This window comes from Condylura cristata, unplaced genomic scaffold (assembly GCF_000260355.1).
Source record: "Condylura cristata isolate star-nosed mole 26May11 unplaced genomic scaffold, ConCri1.0 scaffold00007, whole genome shotgun sequence".
Classification (NCBI taxonomy): Eukaryota; Metazoa; Chordata; class Mammalia; order Eulipotyphla; family Talpidae; genus Condylura; species Condylura cristata.
In genome coordinates, this window is record NW_004567108.1 from 9,251,325 (window position 1) to 9,275,023 (window position 23,699).

A 23,699-nucleotide genomic window follows, 5' to 3' on the forward strand; every position below is an offset into this window, starting at 1 on the left:
ACCCACCCTTTCATTTTTCTGATTTACTCAGACATTAGACATACGCTTCTTAAGAGGAGCTTTCCTGGAGGATGCTGGAACAACGAGCCTGGGAGTGTCTCAAGTCGCTCAAGCACTTCTCCCATATTAGCGGATGGGAGCTTTGGCAGCGTGACCTGCAGGCCAGTGGAACCCCGCAAAAGGGCACCGTGAGGTCCACCGTGCTGCCACTCCGCACTCTGTCAGGATATCAGGACTCCTCACTAGTTCCGTGATGCCTTACCGCTTCTCCAGTCGTCTCAGTCTCTCCCCTTCATGCTACCTGTCAACCCTCACCTCTCCTCTGGACCATAGCTACAGTCTCAGAAAAGTTTCCTCTGTCTTTTCCTACTCCCGTTCCTTTTTAAAAAGCTCACCGAGAAAAGTGGTCTTTTATGTTTATAAACATACATAATTTGTTTGTTTTTGCTTAGAAGAATGAGGGTGTAGGTCATAAGTGCAGGGTGGGAGTAAGAGAACCCACCAGAGACTGAGGGGGAAGCAGAACAGGCAAGTTTACTGGAACACTGCTGAGGAGAAGGCAGGCGAGACAGGAGGCGTCTGTTGCTCCAAGTGGGTCAGCTCCCTGGCTGGGGATCGAACTCAGGATCTAGTAGTCATGGTGATGGTGCTGGAATTTAATCCCTAGGCCACCAGGGAGGCTCTTCTAGACTAGTTCTTCACCACACTATGGCTTTATACATAAAAATCCTTATCCACTAACCAATATTTTCATTTTATTTGCTTTCCAAGTTTAGAGATCAGATTAAACAACATAACCTAGTCATAATCTAAATCACTATAATATTTTTTTTTCAAATAGGAGATGAGTCCAAAACCTAAAAACAGCATTTTGATCAATCACTTTTAAGTTCAGTTTTATTCATATGCATTTGGCATATAAAGCTGTCGATATTTAACGTCTGCATTTGGTGATTTGACAAAGGATTCCTATCCCTCCCCACCACACTCACACACACACTGTTTCTTGTTTATGAAAATATCCACTGACTTTTCTTCTCCCTTACCTTTTCTTTGGATGACATTATGTAAGTTCACCTCTTAGCAACTTTCAATTATTAGACGACAACTTTATCATCTGTAGACACCCTGGTTTACAGAGATCCTCAGGCCTTATTCATTTCAAAGCTGAAAATTTGTACATTGAGGGTACAAATTTGAAAAGTATCTCTTCACACATGCCTAAGGGTTACTATAACATCTACAGAATTATGAGCCCTAAAATGCAGTAGGATTATATTCAATTTCTACAACCAGAAATTGACATTGAAGAAAGTCAGGTGTTCCTAAGCCTTTTCTGCCTTAAGTGATGTCTGATAGCGCTATATCTGTACACAACCCATGAATGTGCCTATTTAAGTTTAAACACATGCTAGTGAAAATGCATGGATTGTTTTTAGAAAAAAAAAATCAAGAAATATTATTGAGTGTTGAGGTGAACACTGAATATAGAAGTTGCAGAAAAGGAAAAGTCAGTGATCTACACTAGAGATAAAGGAAAGTCTAGCAAGAAATGGATGATATCCATGCCTAAAAGTCAGGTACAGAACTAAAGAAGGCAAAATCTGCTTCTCATAGGGCAAGAAAAGTCAAACACATGCATACAAGTTAACAGGAAGACCTCGCATTACTACCGGATATGTGTGAACATCTGAGAACAATATCTGATAGCAACATGAAATCCTGGATGGTAAAGTTTAATTTTTAACAAAATTATATGCTTGACTGGTTATATAAATCCATCATATTTATTTCACACAACAGACATGTCTGATAATATAAATGTCATTGGTTTCAATAACTTATTTTGATACAACATCCATCACAGTAAAGTACTAATGGCAAAAGCAAAAATCTGTAATATATTCTAGAAGTGGGATGATGTAACAGAGAAAGGTACTTAGTAACAAAGAAACATACCCATCTAGTGCTCCAAGTTAATATGATTTGACACACCTGAGAGAGAAAAGTACTAAAACTGACAGCTAAGAAAGTCTTCAAAAAAAAAAAGAAATCTGACAATATCCCTTGTCTGATTTTCCTTCATCACTTTTAAATTATGCAGGAAAAAGTGACTTAATCATTTAATCATAAATAGAAAATGTGTTACGGCTAATATAGCATGGAATCAAAGAAACTGTTACCCCACTGGAGACCATCTACCTTAACATTACATTAATGCTTTGAACTTTACCAGTATTGTGACTACACACACACACACACACACACACACACACACACACACTCATATATATATAGTATAATAGCTGAATTAGACTTACTATAATACATGCATACTGTATATTTTAAATGCACAACTTTTATAAAGGAAATGAAATGAGAATTTAGGAACTATGCCTTTTATTTCCTCTATTCTGAAGTTTTGATATCTTGATGTCTGATGCTGACCTGGAGGTATCGCCTCTCTCACACTTATTCAATGCTTTAAAACAGCAAAAACTTGCTATGAGTGCAACTTTTATATAGAAATCAACCAACTCAAAGAGCGTACCTCTGATTACCTTAATGGGATTCTCCAACTCTGGCCAGTACCCATCTGGGACCAGGGGTGACACACTCAAGGGTAGTCCCTACACAAATAAGGCTCAGTGTAACCTAGCACACTGGCCAATCCTGCACCTGTTCACACTCACTCAGCCAGTCCTTCCCATGGAAACTTTAAGGTCTCCATAAATGTTCTCACCCCACTCCCCATTGCCCCATCTCCTTTTCCCTTCTTTTACTTTATGACCAAACCTGATCCTTCTCCACGTGGCTCTCTAGATGTGCCAACTCCATCTGTCTCATGCCAGCTGATGAGAACAGATTCCAGGTAATGTTAAAAGAGCAGTCATTTCTCTTAAACCTTATTTTAAAAAAGACCACTGGATAACATTTTTTTTTTTTGCCATCTAACAGCATTAAAATTAAAGTGACCTTTCTACCACTGACATAATTTTAGTTACAATTTGGATAGTCAAGCTATGATCATAAAAATAATTTCAAGGCATTTTAGTTTTAATTGGACATAATTTTATTAAAAGCATTAGCAATATAAGCTGCAATTTTATAGTTGCAAATGAAGTGACAACAATTTTAGACTATTTCATGATGCAGTGAAGCACTTCCACTTAATGTATATCAAATCCTAATTTTATATTATTCTTTCATAGTATGAGTTTGCCTATGAAAGGTACGATGTTTACATTATCACAATATAATTAATATGTTTATAATGATGGGATCAACAATGACAAAGTGTTGCTTCTAAATTTTTAAATTATACCTAGAAAATTATTTTCAACCATAGAGAATGGACAGCCTTATTGGGTGATGATACCATGCTTATGACTCAGGAAAAGTTTAGTTTGTTAATGTCAAGTCAATGAGGAAGACGCTCATAAAACAAAGGCAGCATTCACTACCTCACATCATTGCTGTGTGCCCCTTCCTGCTGCTGTGGATTCAGAACTATCCATTTCTCCCAGATCCCTGAAACACAGCTTTGTCTTTATTTCAGTGAAGAGTAATGAGTTAAAAAGTAAGCATGAGGGCCCTCCCTGGTGGCACAACAGGTTAAAGTGCAGCACTATGAATCTAGACACAGACACTTCCACACAAGTTCAATTCCCAGCCCCGGAGGTGACCCACACGGCTCAGCAGACCTCTCCTGTCTCGTCAGCTGCTCCCCTCAGCAGTGTACTTCATAAATCTGCCTGTTCTGTCCCCCACTCTGTCTCTGGTAGATCCGCTCACGACCCCTGCACCTCTGGCCTGTACCCCCAATTTTGTATGCATAAATAAATAAATTAAAAATAAATGAAGTAAGCAAGAAATATTTGCCTAGCAAGACATCTCATGTTAGCATACAGGTCAGAGAATAAGAGAACCCAAAAATAGGCCTGCTAATAAATACCTACTTTTCATAAGAGGAAGTCCCACAAAGACAGAAAGTCCATAGAGGAAAAGGAAAAATATATAGTTCTCTGCAGATGTCTTCACTTTGTATTTTATTTAATCAGCAATCGTTAAAAAATATGGATGTGCATGACCTGTCAGCTTTTTCTAATAAATCTAAACATTTTAAATTAACCTCACACAACTATTATGTAATATTAACATGACTTCCTCCATAAATATATTATTTACAGTAAAAATAAAAAGGTCATAAAAACGGGTTTTATCAAATGCCTGGCATTTGATTACGCAAGTGGATAGGTTTGGAAGAGCAGCAGTAAACGCTCAGGGCTCACACCGTGGCTGAGGAGGTGGGAGCATGCTCTGTGCAGGCCTGCTGTCTTCTGGATGAAACTGCCGGGCTCTAAACAGGTGGGGTATTGTCATGGCTTAGGAAAGCCAGATGGCTTAAACAACAGAAACTCACTGCCTCAATATTCTGGAGGTTAGAGGTCCCAGCTCAAGGTGTTAATTTGGTGGATTCCTTCTGATAATCATAAGAGAAGGAACTTGTCCAGGCCTCTCTCCTCAGCTCATGGGTGGCTGACTTCTCCCTGTGTCTTCACATCACCGTTCTTTATTCCTGTCTGTGTCCTTCTCATAAGGACGCAAGTCACTTTGAATTAAGACCATCTTTAATGACCACATTGATTTAACCACTTCGTAAATATTTCCAATCACATTCTGAGGCAAATGGGGTTAGGGCTTCAGCACAGAAATGGAGCGACAGAGGCAAAATAAGTCCTAGTGATGGGGTGATGGGGTTACTGAGTTTTAAATGTTCTGACCAAGACAGCCTTGAAGAAGCTCAATTAGCAGTGACATGAGAATATATTCCTGTAAACTCCAAAGCTCAGTGTGGGGGTGTGGGGAAAAAAAAGGAAAAGGATGAGCACAATTCATGAGGCATTTAGTACTGATAACAACAGAACTCCAAATTCACCTTTCCCAGCGTCTTTCAAGAGAATACACAGTCTAGTCAGGTCATCCTCCTATTCCAAATAATTTTCCAACCCCTAAAACTTCATGATTTTATTCCTCTGCCATTGTGTGATCCTATTGTAAGTATATTTCTCTCTTTTTAAAAAGATGCATTTATTTATGCATACAGAACTGGGGTACAAGCCAGAGATGCAAAGGTGGTGAGAAGATTCACCAGAGACAGAGTGGGGAGCAGAACAGGCCAACTGACAAAGTACACTACTGAGGGGAGCAGAGGGGAGACAGGAGAGGTCTGCCACGCCATGTGGGTTAACTCCTGGACTGGAGATCAAACTGGCACTTAACACAGCTGCAGCTAGCTTGCAGTGCTGTGCTCCAACCCACTGCACCACCAAGGATGACCTGTATATATTTTTCTTAAAATGTGGTCATTCTTCCAGGTCTCCTTCAAAGTCTGTCTTCCCCAGATGTCATCATTCTGTCTTCTGTACTGTACTTTCCTCCTCGGCAACCCTGAGAAATTACGAGTAAATTCTGTGTGTTGGCAAGATGCCATTTCCTTACACTTAAGACCACTGATGGCATACAGAAGATCCAGACTCTTTGTCATAGCTAAATAGTTCTGCAAGATTTGGTTCTTATCATGTCTTGGGTTTCTTCTTTGAACCTCCCTCACACTTCCCTCACTCAAACCAGTCTGCCATTCTCTTTGTACCTCCCATAGGACATGCTTGCTCATCTGGGTATTTTTCTTTCCAAGTAACTGTTGCTCCTGTCTAGAAAATTCTCCCTGAATCTGATCACTTCCCAAATTCCTCTTAATCACTCACATTTTGCCTTAAATAATTCAAGCTCAAAGAGTGTTTACTCTCTGACCACCAATCAAAAGCAAACTCCCAGTCTCTCCCTCGTACATAAACTTGTTTCTTTGAACATCATTATGTTTACTAATCTCTAATCATTTCTTATAAATTAATCATTTAGTGTTGGTTTTCTATCACTTTCCAACATTGTGTAAACTCCAGGCGAGCAGAAACATAACGGGTCTGTTCCAATTTACCCTAAAGCAACTAAATTGGTGCTTGGAATATATTAAGGGGAAGAGATGAAAGCGTATAATGCCTTCTATTCACATTGACATAAATGTGTAGCGGGTATTATGTAACTATCACTGAAAATTGGTTTAAAGTTTTGGAGCACACATCTCAAAAACATCACTCAGTTTCTGTTTCCAGCAATATCCTGAGGTTCCCAACAAAGAAAGCATTAGTACTGGACCCCATTCATACTGTGAATCTCATTCAAGAAGTTCCAGATCATCCTTTCTCCTCCAAGCCTACTCTTTAAGCATACACTTTGGTATTAAAAATTAACTTTCTGCTGAGGTAGTGATTTCTGTCATATCTAACTGAAGCCTAGACAACCTGTTGGAGTGAATGAGCATGACAATGGTTATTTGATAACACAGTTCTGAATATAATGTGACTGGCAATTACTCTCCTATCATTTCATGATATTGCAGTGGTACAAGAGCTCATCTTATATGCTTTGATTTTTATTTTTTAAACACTCTTATAGTACTATGACACGTTTAATATACTTAATATACTTAATTCTTCTGGGCCCCTAATGTCACTGATGGTATATCTAAACTCATAAGATGAACATCTATCGAATGCAATGCAATCAGTGCTTATATTTTAGGCTTACCTTCTCGAATCAATAGATTGACCCCTTTTGTATTTAATTTCGCCCTGAATTGTGTCCTCTGCTGTAATTGGGAGGTAGGGTAAAATTTTTAAATTAATTAATTATGGATGGAAAGGGATAGTTATTCCATTAAAGGCAGAAACACATGTGAATGGCCTAATTGGGGGAAGATGAGAGAGTAAGAGAAGACAAGGGTGGAAGGAATACACTGCACTAGGAAGGAGCCATTGGCAAGAGTGAAGATAGGACTTGAGAGAAATACAAGAGACCTTCAAAAACTCAAATTCAGTAGTAGAAGCAGACAAATGAACCACCAGTGAATCAGAGGTATGAGGTGGTCAAATAAAAGAAATCTGACTGAGTCAGGGATGAGGTTGACACAAATGACCAAAAGACACCCAGATTGTGAATGTCAAGATGGCCCAGAAAGTAGGGGTGTGTGTGTGTGTGTGTGTGATGCCTGGGGAAAGGCACAGGACAAAAGTGGTAAGGAGAAAAGTGGTACACGAAAATCCTATAAATGCAAAGTCTAAAGTGGAGAAACTATACATTGTATAGTGTATATGATTGAACATTGAGAGTGACTGTAAATAAAGGGCAAAACAAAAGCTGGGCCATGGGGAGCCTTGCATGATATGTAAGGTCAGTATCACTCGTATCACCTTCTGCTATTCTGCAAAAGCAAGGCATGCTCTGCGATAATGCTGGAGAATTCTATTTAAGGGATAATTATATCTTGAAATGTTTATGTCAAGATTCAATATTCGTTAGCTTTAAGAAGATCCATATTGTTATGAAATAAAATGTGATGATAATTAAACTCTCAGTGAGCTACAACACAGTATCTTTTACTATAGAAGGAATACTAGTTCCATACAGGAAACTCTCTTTGGCACAATTGTAGAAGCAGTTATCCCATATCTTACCTCTTCTGTCAGACCCAAGGGATACACAGGGCATATGCTTTCTATCGCGAATCAAACATGTGTTGAGAAGACAGGCATCCCTTTGGGGCAAGGAGGAGAATCGATTTCAAACAACATCCAAAGATGGAATAAATATCATGCTTAAAAAATGAAATTTCCCATCTGTCGCATCATATGCAGCAAAAACTTTAAAGACTGCTGCTCTTTATAGAAATGATTCTTTAAATTTTTCTTTACAAATGGTTCATTGAGAATCGTTGAGCATTATCTGTTAATAAACTATTAATGCATGAAAAATACTAAAAGTGGCCCTCCCCGTTGGCACAGCGGGTTAAAGCACAGAACTGAGAATCTAAAGCCGCTTCAGCATGAGTTCGATTCCTGCCTGCCCTGGAGGTGACCACATGGTGTGGCAGACTTCTCCTGGTGTGGCAGACCTCTGCTGGTCTGCCCACTTCTCCCCTCAGCAGTGTAGATCTGTTCTGTTCCCCACTCTGTCTCTGGTGAGGCCTCTCACCGCCCCGAGCCTCTGGCCTGTACCCCAGTTCTGTATGCACAAATAAATAAATCTTTAAAAAAATACTAAAAGTGAGAAAAGAAGAATACATTTTTGCAGATTTTAATTCCATGATAAGAGATATGGAGCTAGGTGTACTATGTACAAATAATTTATTGCCAAGGATCTTATATGTCTGTCTATAAGTTAGGCAATGGTTTCCATATAGCAGTAATATCTTGTAGTGTATATATGCATGAAAATAACTTGACTAGTTGGATATATATATATATATATATATATATGGAGAGATAGATAGATAGATGCTTTAAAAATTGGAAGAGAAATGATATGCATATATTGCATATACTCACCCGTATATAAATATATGCACACTGACACATGCATATACATGCATTTACACATGTCAGAACTAGCTATCTTATGATACTTCATTAAGTGAATGATGAAGCAATTAGCAAAACAAAGAAGATAAAATATAAAAAAGGCAGCCATTAATCTATATTAATCTACAAAAAATATAAACTGTGTACAATCTCTCAAGTTCAATGGACATTGATGGTGATTGGGAGTTAGTTTGCTTAAGGTGGAAGGAGACCGATAGGTTTTCTGGCATCAGAAAAGTAAAGAAGAAAAGCATTTCTTTCTCTTCAATTCCCAGAGAAAACCAAGAAAAACATGACCTATTTATTAAAACCACTAAACTGTGTTTCTACAGTCAGACAGTATTCTAAGTATTGATGAATAATGCATAACAACTAACTCATAGCATCCTTGAGACAACCCTTTGTGGTGCACATTATTCTTAGACCTGTAATAATCTATTTTGCAGACAAAGGCAATGAAGCATGGATAAATTAAACAGTTCATCCAGGTTGATATTACTAATAAATGAACAGGCCGAATTAGAATCCAGATAATCCAGCAGGAAATCAGTGTTTATAGCTTTCACAATTTGCTATCATATCTCGCTTGTTTAACTGTTAGAATTTAAACTATCCAGGCTATGCTGAATGGTCTGATGGACAATACACTATGGAGCAAATGGTGAGTTGTGCATTTTGTTGGGTTTTGGTGTTTTTTTCTTTATTTAAGATTTATTTATTTATGCATATAAGACCTGGGGTGAAGGCCAGAGGTGCAAGGGATGTGAACACTCACCAGAGACAGAGTGGGGAACAGAACAGGAGGATCTACCAAAATACACCACTGAGAGGCGCAGCAAGTGATACAGGAGAGGTCTGCAGTGCCATGTGGGTCAGCTCCCTGGTTGAAGGTCAAATTCAGGCTGCAGCCAGCAGTGATAATGCTGAGACTTAACCCCTAATTCACAAAGAGGCCTTAAGAATCATTTTTGAATACTTTTTAAAATGATTCCGATAGGGACTGTGATTTTTTTTTTAAGATTGTGTTTATTTATTTATGCATACAGGACTGGGGTACAGGCCAGAGGCACAGGTGCGGTGAGAGGATTCACGAGAGATAGAGTGGGGGGAGCGGGGGCAGAACAGGCTGATGGACCAAGTACACTGCTAACAACGGGAGCGGCAGGTGGTTCGGAAGAGGTCTGCCACGCCATGCGGGTCACCTCCTGGGCTGGGATCGAAATTGCACTGAAGCGGATGCGGCCAGCTTGTCTTGCTGCGTCTTTACCCATTGCAGGGCCCTGGAGTGTGAATGTTAATAATCACAGCCCTGTATAAATGAGGGCAGGAGAGTTGTCTGCTACAGTATCAGCTGCAAACTAAAGGACCTAGCATGCTTTGTATCTTCTACAGAACTGAGAGAGGCTCAGACCTTTCAACTCAGGAACATTCATATGGGTGTTGACATAGAAGCTCTCGCTCCAATCTGCCCTCGCTGCCAATGCTTTTTATGAAGAAAAGAAAAAAAAAAAAAACTGTTTGCTGTTGGAATGTCTTTTCACTTTTGTTGAGGTCAGCATTACAAATATTTGCTCTTTTTTACTAACTGATACTTCATTGCTTATTAGATTTTAAGACCTGTGATTTTTGTGGCTAAGGAGCAGAAGTTTGTATAATGTCAAACTTGATTTGGCTTATTTTCAGTCCAAAAAAAAAGAGAGCCTCCCCTAGGTATTTATCATTCTATCAGTCTTAGTTTATGTGAAAACCAAGTCTAACAGAATCCCCAAATTCTGCGCTTCTTTCTCTTGCATTGTTCCTGGAAAATGTCTTACAGTGTCATTGGAAAATGCAATATATATGAAGGGAAGAGCTAAATGAAATATGACAATAGTGATTTTCTATAAAATCATTATTCAAACTACAAGCTTATATCAACGCATATGCTGCTTAATCATCATTTCAGAGTAAGAAAAAGAGGTAGCTTAAAAGATATTTGAACTAAATTAGAATAGTATGTTATCGCCAGCCAAATGGACAGAAAAGGTGTTTGTCCCAAACATGGGGTATGGGAAACAATACACACAAACACAGAAGCGGCCCAGATTACAATGTCATTACCTTATGTTACTCTATTTTTTTTTTTAAAGGAAGTTGTGACTTTGTAAAATGTGTGATGAATAAGGTTCAAATATGAGCACACAAATAAATTTCATAGACGAATACATATAGGTGTGTGTGTTTAATTGTCACTCACTCTGAATTAACCAACTAAGTTAATGTTGGCTCAAATGCATATTGGCTACATTTTATGCCTCTAACCAAGGAATATAAAGGTACTAATTTGAATGAAAACTTGCACTCCTGTGTTCACTAGTATCTTTCAAAGTGGCCAAAATTTGGAAAAGACGTTAGATCTTCAAAACACACAAGTTGTGTATATATACACGATGGACTATTATTCAGCGATCAAAAAAAATATAAATTCATGTCATCTGTAGCAACATGATGGAACTAAAAGGGATAACGATAGCAAATTAAGTCAGAATGACAATGACAAAAAAAAAATGAGTGGGCTCTCTCATATACAGAACACAGAAAAGCTAAATAAAGGTCAGGTAAAGTCAAATTTAAAAACTAACCCTTGAAAGCTAACTATTTATAGAATTAAGGAATTACAAATGAGGAAGGAGAGGTAATGGGGAGGAACCAGATCAGCAAACTAGGGAATATGAAACTGGAGTTATTATGTCTCCTTAATAGGCTCATAATGATCCTTGAACAAGTGTTTTATTATTTTCTGCTCTATCTTGGTGTTTTTATAAAATTGCAAAATTCAGTTGATCAATAACCTAATATGAAAGAACATCAGGAAAAAATAACAAAATTGGTATTTGTTAAAGCTTTAAAATCTGATTAAGTTTTTCATCATCAACAACAACCATAAAAGTAACTCATCATTTTGTGTGATTTACTAGTTTGCATCCAAAGACCTTTGATTAGAATAATTTTTCAAATATAAACAATTAGTAACAGGCCATTTGTTTACTAAATGTGATAGGAGAGCTCCAGCTGTCTGTATCGTCTCCTCCATTTAACTATTCTGAAGTTAGGATTTTCTCACAATATTTCACTATTTGAAAACATTTAGCTGAATAGAAGATCTTTAGGGATTGGGTATTTTAAGATTATTTGCCATCAGCTGTCCTAGAAGAAACATATTTCAACCTAAGAAAATGATTAACATTTCTGTGTAATTTGACTCTATTTCCAATAGACCCTAGTAATATCTCCTATCACTCCATTTATTTGGAAGTGGAAGGGGTATTTTTTTTTAATCAACCTTAAAATAATGTTCTGTTGACTTTTGAGTGGCAGGTCAATGCTAATTGAGAGAAGCTTCAAAAATTCTGACACCTTTTATCTCCGCACAGAGACTCCATGCTCTGTACGGTCTAATCCTCGACTTTCCAGTATTGCCTTTACGAGGTTAAGAAGATGAATGCTCATTGCTTTTAATCCTTACCATGATTTATGAGCCTCTTGGTATCCTTTCCCCAGAGCAGCGACAACTGTGTGGTTGTTCTGCCTGCTGCTTAAATTACACAGACATCTGCAAGTAAATTATGGATTGTTGTCCCATAGACCATAACTGAACATTCTCTTCATCTCTCTTGCAGGATTTTTTTTATCATTATCATTATTATTATTAGAACAAAGGCCATGTACAGCTTACTTGCTTTGTACTTAAGAAATGTTCAGCTAACCTGAATGATACACAGTGACCTGGATTATGACTTGTCACATAGCATCAGAACTGCATGACATAGAAACAGTATTACTTTAAAACTACGGGGCAGGTGGTGGTGGTGGGGATCTCCCACTTATTTATAGCTTCCTTCTTTATTTAAGGAATACCACCATTAGGTTTACAGAACAAAGGTGACCTTTAAAATTAACTAAAAATATGTGTCATGGAATAAAGACGCATGGAAGTGACCTTTGAGTCTCTGAGTGTGCAGGATTTTAAGAGCATCGTGTGGCCTATGCCTCTTTAAACTATGTATGGTGCAAAGAAATAGGAAATTACATAAAAGAAAATTCTTGGAAGATTGGAATATCATTTTTACATTTTATTTTCTTCTACTGATAGCATTTGTTGTAAACCTATTTTAATAATCCTGGAAGCTTGCAACAGCCATGAATAATTGGAACAATTTTTACTTCTGGAAAAAAAAAAAAAAGCCTAGCAGAGTCTAAGTTAAAACAGTCAAGGCTCCTTTCTTTTCTATACTTATTATTCTGTGTAGATGATGAATCCTAATATCCAATGGCACATCCATTGTGAAATCCTAACATGCATGTCTCAAATAAATAACCTTTGACAATTACCAAAAATTAGAAATTTCTCAGTATTTATTTTCTTTGGATGTGCTAATTGTAACCCAAACAATAATGCACTAGGGGAAAACTATACTAATAACATTTACAAAATGATCTCTAGGACTAATGCTGTACCAAGTACATTTCTTATTTTAAACAGATGGCTATGCAATTCATTTTTGAACCCTATTGTCAACTCAGCAGGATACTGTGAGCACTAAAACCAGAAACGCTCAAATCCACTCCTGACTGAGCAGATCTGCTGCTCCCTCTGTGTTTCTATCAGTTTCTGTTTCACCTCATCACTGCTCAGAGGCAGGGATCCCCAAGCATGAGGACCTGATCCTCATACCAATGCCCTAAAGTTTTTTTAAAGGCAGATCCTAGATTTCTGGGTCTCTTTATCAGCCTGTGTTCATTTTCACAACTTTACTCTCTCTGCCAGTCTTAGCCTAATAATTTTCTTGAAATGAAGTTTCAAAAGAATTTTGAACCTTTTGATATAATGAAAACGTTAGAGTATGTAAATGGAACTCTACATAAATATATATTTTATACTGATTATATTCAAGAAACCATCTAAGAAATGGCAGGGGATTGACACACATAAGAAGAAATCAGTACCTGTAAAAGCTAACACATCATCAGTAATCATTAAATTAAACACACACACACACACACACACACACACACACAGCTCATCTAAGCTAAATACCGGTCATTGGACACTATTACATTAGACGAATCATAAATCATGACTGAAAGGGATTTATCCCAGTTTCAACACATGCAAAATGATCAATGCAATTTTCCACTACAAAAGAAAGATAAAAATCATATTGTTGCTGCAATAGAGGCAGAGACATTCACAAAGACTCAACATTCATTTATGCTAAAAATTCTCAAATATTGCAGGCTAGGGAACAAGCCTCAAGGTAAAGTCTATGTACAAAAAAAAAAAAAAAACATAGAACATATACTCAATACTCAATGGTGAAAACCTGAAAAGTTTTTAATCTAAGATCAGATATAAGATAATGATGACCACTGTCATCACTACTGTTAAACATAGCATTGGAAGCCCTAGCTAGAGCAATTAGACAAGAAAAAATATATGACTATAGAAATAATATGACTTTAAAAATAAGTAAAGCTATCATGAGGTGACTGTGGCATGATCATCTACATAGAAAACCTTAAAGACATCACTGAAAAACTATTGAGACAATAAATCATTCATTGAATTGTAGAGTCAAACTACAAAATCTATTGTGTTTCTATACACAGTGAACTAGAAGCTAAAGGAATTAAGAAAAAAATCTCATGACAATTGCATAAAAAGAATTAAAAATCATAAGATAGATTTTTAAATACTGAAATAAATATGCATTGTCATTTTTACTATTAAAATATAAAAAGGAAGTAGTGTTATTAGATACAAAATAAAATGAATGAAAGACAAATATTTTAAAATTAACTTATTTTGACAATACATCATATCTTTTCAATCTTCTAAATTGATATTCAATTTTAATACACTGTAACATTGAGATTATTTTGCTATATTTTCCCACATGAAGTTTATGAAAACACCTTACATTCAAAGGGAAACAATTTTAAGCCATTCTCTTTGTCTTTTGCATGAATCTGAAATCTCTTCTGATTGAAACTAATACCTATTTCTGCTGTATATTTTTCCAAAATATATTTTCTAAAATTATTTTCTTTATTTTAAGTAATAATTATGGAACTCCTACACATTTATCTCCAGTGATATCATAGAAAGAATCACACAATGTTTGAGAAATGTGTGCCTTCTTTTTCTTTCATTTGAATTTCTGGAAATTCTAATGCCTCATCATTATTTTTTAAAAGGATGCAAAATCCTTAATTAATAATTTGAATTGTGTGGCCTTAATTTTGTATTACTCATATTTACATTACACGTAATATTTAGCTTCATGTAAGCAAGGTTTTGTAAGAACTATATTTTGGAATTAACTGACAGGAGTTAAATTTGAAATATTAATGTCTCTTACTCTATCAGTCTTAATATAATATCTGCAATGAAACTACCAATCTAAAATTATTCAAGATCAGGAATTTTAAAATGCATTCCAATTTTCTGAAAAATACAAAGATTTTACAAAGTAAAAGTAAATTTCTAAATGGATAATTTGAATGTTGGTGAGAAAATACTGAAGGTTTAACTGGATGACAACAGAGATTAAAAATCAGTATTATTGAAAAGATAGTTCATTTCATTTTAAACAAATGTTGATAAAGGTTATCAAAATTTTTCATTTTACTCAAATTGGCGACTTGAAGTTGATGAAGTATTTCATAAATTATATAAAAAGTAACAGTGTTTTAATATATATTAAATCAGTAATTTTAAAAAGCTAACAGATATATAGCAAACAAAAGACTGAAACTGAAAAAAAAAGCTTTCCTACTTATTAAAAAGGAGCATGCAGAGAGTTTGAACAAACATCACAGCTAGATCCATAAAGTCACATTAGTTTAATTACATGTTTGCCTTATCTCTTTAACCTTTTCTTTCCGAGCTATTATATCAATGGTTAATCTTAATTGATCACTGATTGAGAACTGAGAACCTGAAACTTGTTTTGACTACAGCCTAAGAATAGACTCTACAATTACCAAGCAGGAAGTGTCAAGGCAGCTTTAATTATTGTCTGCAGAAGGTTAACTGTGTCTAAATTTCAGTGTGTAGATTTCTCCTATCAGCAAAGGAAAAACAGCCTACAATTGCCTGCCCATAAACAACTGCAGTAGACTATGCCATATTACCATTAATAAAGACAGGAGCGCTTGCGACATTCTCTTTGTTCCCTGGGTCAGAGCTTCATCTAAGGATTGCCTTTGAAATAAGACACACCCAATTTAATAAGAGTAATATCCACTAATTATAAGGGAGTAGGCAAGTGTCATAAAAAGAACATAAAAGAAGAAAATCAATTTCTGTTCTTTAGGAGGATCATAGCCATTAGCTTTTCTCAAGTCTGCATGTAAATTGAAACAGTGAGAGAAAAATGCAGTAAAGAAGCTTAAAACCATTGAATTTAAAAGTCATGGCTGCTTTAGTTTCATGTGTTTTATTCTGTTTAAGGTAACAACTATGAATATATACATATTTGTAGGTTCTGGTTTCTAGTTAAATAAATATGTTAAAAAGAAGTGTACAAATACTTTCAATTTTGAAGTGTATGTTAAGAGATTAAAAACTAATGAGTTGGTGATACGCAGTTGCCACTTACCTTCAAAGAGTCTGGCATGCTCTAAACCTCCATAATGCTATTGAGTTCCAAATGGACTATATCCCCAAATAGAGCCAAACAGTGCTGAAAAGATAAACAGATACAAATTTACGAAGTCCAATTTTTTTCTAGTATGTATGTACCTTAAAATATATCACATGTACTTAAATGCTGCAAAGATAGTTCAGAGTTCTTATTCTACATTCTACATTCCGCATTTCCTACATTCAGCATTTTACATGACAATGGCTCACTTGCTGTTATACCATTTTTTGCTTATTACTTGACTGAACTGAAACCACATTAGAACACTATGTAATTTCCAGGTGTGCATCATTTAAAATCCACATGTGTCTGTACTACATTAAGCTGACACTGTGTGACACATGAACTCAAAAGAACCATTATATTATTCTGATATCATTATGTTTGTGTTTGGGTAAGTTGTTGACGCTAGCATTTATTCCTCTGCTGGACAGCGTTAGTTTCCCAGATTTTCCTTGCTTTTGATGATGTTAAGAGTTTTGAAGAGTGATTATCAGACATTGGGATTTGCTTGATGTTTTCCTCATATTTACACGCGAGGTGATGGAAGCTCTGTATTTCTACTGGGGTGGGTTCTGCAGGAAGACCAAAAGGTTGTGCCATGCCCGTTACTACAGATCCCAGGGTCATGGCCCCAGCTCTTCTGTTCTTTCTAACCAAACTGTGCCTTAAGCAGCAAGCCCCCACTCAGGGCAGAGGTAATCCCCACTACACCATTTAGTTGGAATTCTGCAAGAAAGATTTCCCTTATCTCCCCATCTGCTTGTTTGTGCATGCATGCCTTCATTCATTCATTCATTCACTCACTCATTCACTAAGTTATACCTGTGTGAACTTATAGATTTTTTGTTTTGTTTTGTATATACTGTGTCATAATTCAATACTATGCCGCTTCTGTTGCTGTTTGAATTCCTCCAGTTTTGATCTTTGTCAGTTCATTTACAAAGTACATGTGTCTTTCTGACACACTGCATTGGTTTCTGTACTGAACACTTCATTATGTCCTGGTACTACGAGATCACATTATAGATGTCTTCCTTGCAGTCTTAGACTCAGCAATATTCCCAAGGACCCTGGCTCCATTTCTAGGGGAATGAGTTTAGAAACCAAGATCTGAGCATTGAGTATATTCCTTGCTGCTGGCCCTAAACCTTTTCTCAGTGAACTACTCTAGGAAATAGTGTATTTCCTCTAAATTGGGTCTACACACATATTCATAGTGGCTTCTATGAGGTTAACATTATTTGATACTGCTATCTCTGGGTCTAGTCCTATAACATATTTCAAATATGCAGTATTTTATTAAAACTACATCCTATATTTCTATTTTAAATGTCCTTAACTGAACAATATATGGGGAATGATTTTTAAAAATACATGCACTCAAGTGAGAAAATACGTGTTTGGTATCTGATTCTGAAAATTTATTTTTAAAAAATCCATGGATTATTTATGGTCATTTATTCCTATTAAAGTTCATCATGCTTGAACAAGGAAAATAGCTTTTGATAAGCAGCAGACAAAAGCACAGCTACCTGAGATTTTCATCAGGCATCTTTCACAATACTAAAAGAACATATGTGTATATATACACACACCTACATGCACACATACACATATATAGCATATATGCATATGTATAATATACACATACATACATAATATACACATATTTATACATTCAATGGAATATATGTGCACACATACTAATTAATTTTTCTTCTGGCAATTGATCATATCAATATACCCATGTTTTAACATGATGGATTTTTTTAAAGACAGCAAATCTAAGTTATATCAATTTTAACTGTATAAGACATTTTATCTTTAATAACTTATATTCATCCTATATAATGCATGTCCTGTGTAATATATGTCTACATATTAAGCGCTATACCTAAAATATAATAGGTATCTTAAAATCATATATCATCATTTCAATTACAAAAAAATGAGTCAAACATTTGGACAATGATTTGTAGACTGATCTTGCATTCGGGTGAACTAGTATCTTCTGGAAGTACAATAATATCACCAACTCATCCCATTATCCTGTTAGCCATGCTATACAATTGTGTTCCTTCAACTTTCATAGACTAAAGCCCTAATAGCCATTGTGATATTTTTCAGAGGGAGAAGTCTCTGGAAGGTTATGAGTGGGATTTGTGCCCTTCTAAGAAGAACTGGGAGTAAGCTTTCTTCTCTGTTCTCTCCATGTGAAGTTACAAGTGGCAGGAAGCTGTTAGCAAACTGGGAAGAGAAAACTCACCAAGAGCTGACTTTGCTAGCAACTTGATCTTGGATATCCCAGACTCAGAACAGTGAGAAATAAATGTTTGTTGTTTAAGCTCGCTGCTCCAATGTCATTTATTATAGTGCTCTGAGTAAACTGAGATATTTGGCTACTAATGATGAGACATCTGTCAAACAATAGTTTTACGATTAAAAACCATTAATGTCAGAAATAAACCGAAGGGATTTGAAGGCATCCTGTAAAGATTTTTTTTATTATTATTTATGCATACAGAAATGGGGTACAGGCCAGAGGTGCAGGGGCAGTGAGAGGATTCACCAGAGACAGAGTGAGGAGCAGAGCAGTTCGACTGAGGAAGTACACTGGTGAGGGGAGCCGTGGGCGGGTCAGGAGGGGTCTGCCACGCCATGTGGGTCACCTCCAGGGTGGAGATTGAACTCATGCTTAAGTGGCTTTAGCTTCTTAGTGCTGTGCTTTAACCCGCTGCACCACCAGGGAGGGCCTAATCCTTTATCTTTTAATAAATTTGTACATATTAGAAATTTTAGTTTAACAATACCAAAATTGGTATCAATTTCATTTAGCTGTAGAAAAAAACACTATTACAATTGTCGTGGCTCGCAGTGACAGGCATTTATTTATTCTTTCACAAAACTACAGCTCAGAAACTTGAACTCACATGATCAGGACAGAATCAAGGTGGTTGTAAAACGTCCTACCCCCCTCTGAAGGTCAAGGGAAGACTTCATTCTACTAAGACTTCATTCTGTTACTCTGCCTTCTAGAGATTACCAACATGCTCTGTCTGTGGTCACATCCTTCCACTCTTGATTGACTTCCTGACATCTCTATCTCCTCCTACATATTTCTCATTCCTGTGTGTGTGTGTGTGTGTGTGTGTGAGAGAGAGAGAGAGAGAGAGAGAGAGAGAGGGAAGGAGGAGGGAGGGAAAGATTAATCTCTCTGTACTCTCACTTATAAAGATAAATGTGCAATTTTTATCTTTATCTTTTTAAAAAGATAAGACCTATGCAGATAATCCCTGATATCCCCTAATAAAAAGACCCAAATTTAATCACACCTGAAAAAAAAAAAAAGTCTTTCTGTAAGAGACAAGAATTACTACAAATGTTGGAGCTTATAGCAAAAGAAATTCATTCTTTCACAAAACTACATCTCAGAAATCTGAACTCGGATGATCAGGATAGAATCAGTTATATAAATTATATAAATTGTGATATGACTATTATTTTGTGAGGCTTTTTCAGTTTAGCACAGATTATTGTACAGATTAACTTTGTAGTAAATTTTCTTTCATAGAAGAAAAAAAATTGCTAGAATAAAACAACTTCTTCATAAATCCATCTCACAAAAGGCATTGTTTATAATATCATTAGCAATAGAAATAAAATCAAATGCAATGAAAAAGCATTTCAAAATGTGGTTTAAGGCATTATAAAATAGACATTATCTTAATTGTCATAAGGAAACAATGAATATTGCTTGATAATGTAACTTAATTAATTCTTCCTTTCCTTGTAGAATAGGGCCATTGAGAACCTTTAATTATGCTGTGGTAAGGTGAATTAAAATCAGTTTACAGAATAATGGCTCCCCCTATAATCTCCAGAAATCCATAGGTAAAATCCTTGGTAAAATTTTAGAAACAAATTAATGGGAGCTCCTTCTTGTCTTTAAAGCACACTAAATTTGTAAAGTAGTATTGTGGTCAAAACATCTCTCCTGCCTGGTAAATTTTCAAGGAACACTGACTCTGTAAAAGTCAAATCCCAAGATACAAGTAGTAAGGAACAGGAGTAGAGCTGACAATTCAATAAATTATCAGAGACAGATAAAGGCATTAATGGCTTCAGTGGGGTTTAAGATCACAGCATTGTTAAGGGAATTCAGGACTTAGGTACATAAATTAAAAAATAATATAATAAGAGTGAAATGAAGATTTCCCATATATCTGATGGTAGAATATTACCATGAAAAATTTCATAAGCAGAAATGTCTTAAAGTGAAGGAAAATTCTCATATTTTATGAAAAAAAATAAGCATCCCCAGATTGAAACAAATCACACATAAAACCTAAAATCACTTAATATAAAATAAAAACAAAAATACAACAGATACACTTATATAAATACTGCTTATGTAAAGTAGTTCTAGAAAAATACTTGGTGGAATTCTGGTCTCTCCAAATTGTTAGTTGAACAAAACAGGGTCCTCTCTGTACATGGGAACATTTTTTTTTCTTTTACACAAAATAGAATTAGAAAATACTGTAAATATTTTGGTATCTATATGCATACATGTGAGTGATTGTACATATGGTGGTGGGATGTGTGTATTGTCACATGCATGTATGGTGCCATAAGGCATACATGTATGTTATAAGTCATACAAAGCTTTGTTTCATAGCATCACAATTAAGAATATCATACCCCACTTAATCAAGAACAATCACAGAAACAGATCATCATTATTAAGATGATTAATGAATATGCAAATATTTGAAAACAGTGCATCAGTATCATAAATTTTAATAAAATTGGATGACATTTGAGTCAGGAGAAATATTATACTTAGTTCGGTTCTTCAGTAACACAGTGATGAATCCAGACACCAATTTTGTGAGTAAATGTGATATGTCAAAAGATTAGATACGCATTTTTGTGTTTTCCTTGCTTCTAGCATGAAGAAAAATCCCCTTATAATTAGCCAAACTGTTTCACTGCTGGGCGTATGTAAAGATGAGCAGCAACGGAAATAAATGACAATAATGCAATAAAAACTGAGGAAGTGCCAAAAAATAAAAATAATAATAATAGGGAGAAGTTGTGCTTCAAAAAGACCCAGGGCAGCAGTTTACAGTAAGGTTAGCTAAAAATAACACGATGATTCATAAGGTTATTTCAGCTAAGGTAAAAAAAAAACTGGTACTAACAGCAGCTGAAGACCAGTTAGCTATGGTTGTGCGAAAGGGCTCTTGCAAAATTTCCAGCTTGTGCTGGAAATTTAGATATGTGCATGATAGACATATCTATCATGTCCCTACTAGAATGAAAATGGTTTTGTTTTATTTTTAATTTCCTTTCCTCTTTTTATTGCTTTGTTATTTTGTTTATTTGGCTTTAATGATTTATATTTATTTGTTTATTTTTCACTTATGAGGCAAAATGCCCGATTAGGATGGGGCAGTAGAAAAAGGCTAACTGACACATATTTGCCAAAAATACCCAAAAACAGTTATGAGAGAAAAGAAGTTGCCTACTTCGGTGATATATCATTAAGTCTTTTAAATTGAAATTTTGAGGAACCGAGGCTCATCTTTTGAGCTGAATTTAGAATTCCTCTAGAAACCATTTTTTCCCCAGAACTTTCAAAAGCAGTCATGCTGTGAAGTCCAACTATAAGCCACAGTCAAACCAAGTGGGACGCATCCCAAGTTTGCTCCTGACACAGCTCTCTCTGGGGAAAGAAGCCAAGCTGAGTATAAAATCTGGTGTGAGAAGTGCGTTATTGATATAGCAAAGTAAATCACCGACAGATTTTCTTATACAAGAACTCCCCAGGCCCTTGAATGTGTCCATGCTCACGAATAACACACACGGCGATGGTCCAGGTCATCATCACTGGCTTCCCCACCATCAGAGTGCCCAATGCCTACCAGAGTCCCCAGTGTCTTAACTTCGATCTGTTCCAAATAATCTACATAAAAATGGCATGTTTTGAGACATGTATTCCTCTCCTCTGCCACATTAATGCCAAGAATCTATAGGGAAACATTGCTAAAGCAATTGATTTAGACACCCCCTACGAAACAATAAACCACCTATTACTAGGATGACAGTTCCTCTATGAAACTAGAAAAGCAACTTTGAACTTTATCACATTACTGATAGCTAATCTAAAAAGAATAATAATTATGAACATTTACAGCTGAGGAATATTTTAAAGTTACAAATTATTTGTTCTGACCCCAAATTAGTAACATTAAAACTTCTGACAGGGCCCTCCCTGGTGGCCCAAGGAGTTGGAGCTCAGCACTGCAAAACTAGCCACAGCCACTCAACTGCAAGTTTGATCCCTGGTCCCAGAAGTGACCCACATGGCGCAGCAGACCTCTCCTGACCCGCCAGCTGCTCCCCTCAACAGTCTACTTCGTCCATCTGCCTGTTCTGCTCCCCATTATGTCTCTGGTGAATCCTCTCACCCCCCTGCACCTCCGACCTGCACCCCAGTTCTGCTTGCATAAATCAATAAATCTTTAACAAAAATTGACAAACACATTCTGATATTTTGTTTAAAGATCATAGAGTCACAGTTTTTACATTATGTGTGCTCAATAGTTTAAATTTATTAATATCAACTTAAATATATTTATATAAGTTGACAATTTGTATTTCCAACTCAGGCACATTTATTTCTTGTGCTTTGCTCTAATATATTTGTGGAAGCTACACTGGTTCAGAAAAAGTATATACTTAGAATCATATATGAATATTTTTGGTGGCACACTACCATCTCACTATCCTGTTGCTTAAGAAAGAAAGAAAATGCTAGAGAGAATGAATAATTTTGTTTTTCATACCCCATGCTTTAGTTTCGCTATGTAGTCTATTACTCATTCAACAAACTATTGAGTACAGAGTAGATACCAATGAAGAAAGTGAATTAGATATTTTATGCCCTAAGGAAATGTACAAAATGAAAAAGAAAATGGATATGCAAGCAAATGTTTGAAATGCACTAACAGAGGTTCTACAAAGACAGAAAGATGAAGAAATTAACCCTCCAGGCTTTCAAGCATTTTTTTCATGATATTTTCATCAACTTCCATGATCACACCACACAGCTGCTCTTCAGAGAGCTATCTTTGTGGTGCTTACCGTCCAGCATGTATATCCATGGGCTACATTTTTCACAAATGTTTTTAAATCTGTAGTAGATCTTACAAGACCAGTAGGCATTTTCTGGGCTGAGGAAAAATGGAAGTGGACATCAGAACGAATGGTCAGATACTTGGGTCAGACATTTTGGAGGGCTGCATTTAGATAATACACTTCTAAGTTAGGGTCTAGCAGGTATATTCATGGGCTATTCACTAAGCATTTATTTAAAAATATGTGTTACAAATTGGCTAGGTCATCTTTGATATATTGATTCATTGAAGAAGATTGAAAATGACTGTAGAAAAGTTAGTATGGATGACTCTGGTTATAGCCAAAAAAATTCATGTGAAAATTTTTCCTGTGTTGAAGCACCGTCTTT

At 36.1% G+C, this 23,699-nt stretch overlaps 1 protein-coding gene across 2 annotated transcripts in view; it reads right to left on the reverse strand.

The window, feature by feature from the left end:
• CDH12 (cadherin 12, type 2 (N-cadherin 2)) overlaps positions 1–23,699 on the reverse strand; it is a 746,064-nt gene that overhangs the window by 491,001 nt on the left and 231,364 nt on the right. For both annotated transcript variants that reach the window (XM_012721921.1, XM_012721922.1), the window contains exon 2: positions 16,121–16,204. The gene's annotated coding sequence lies outside the window, so the exon portion shown is untranslated. The remainder of the gene's footprint in view (positions 1–16,120; positions 16,205–23,699) is intronic.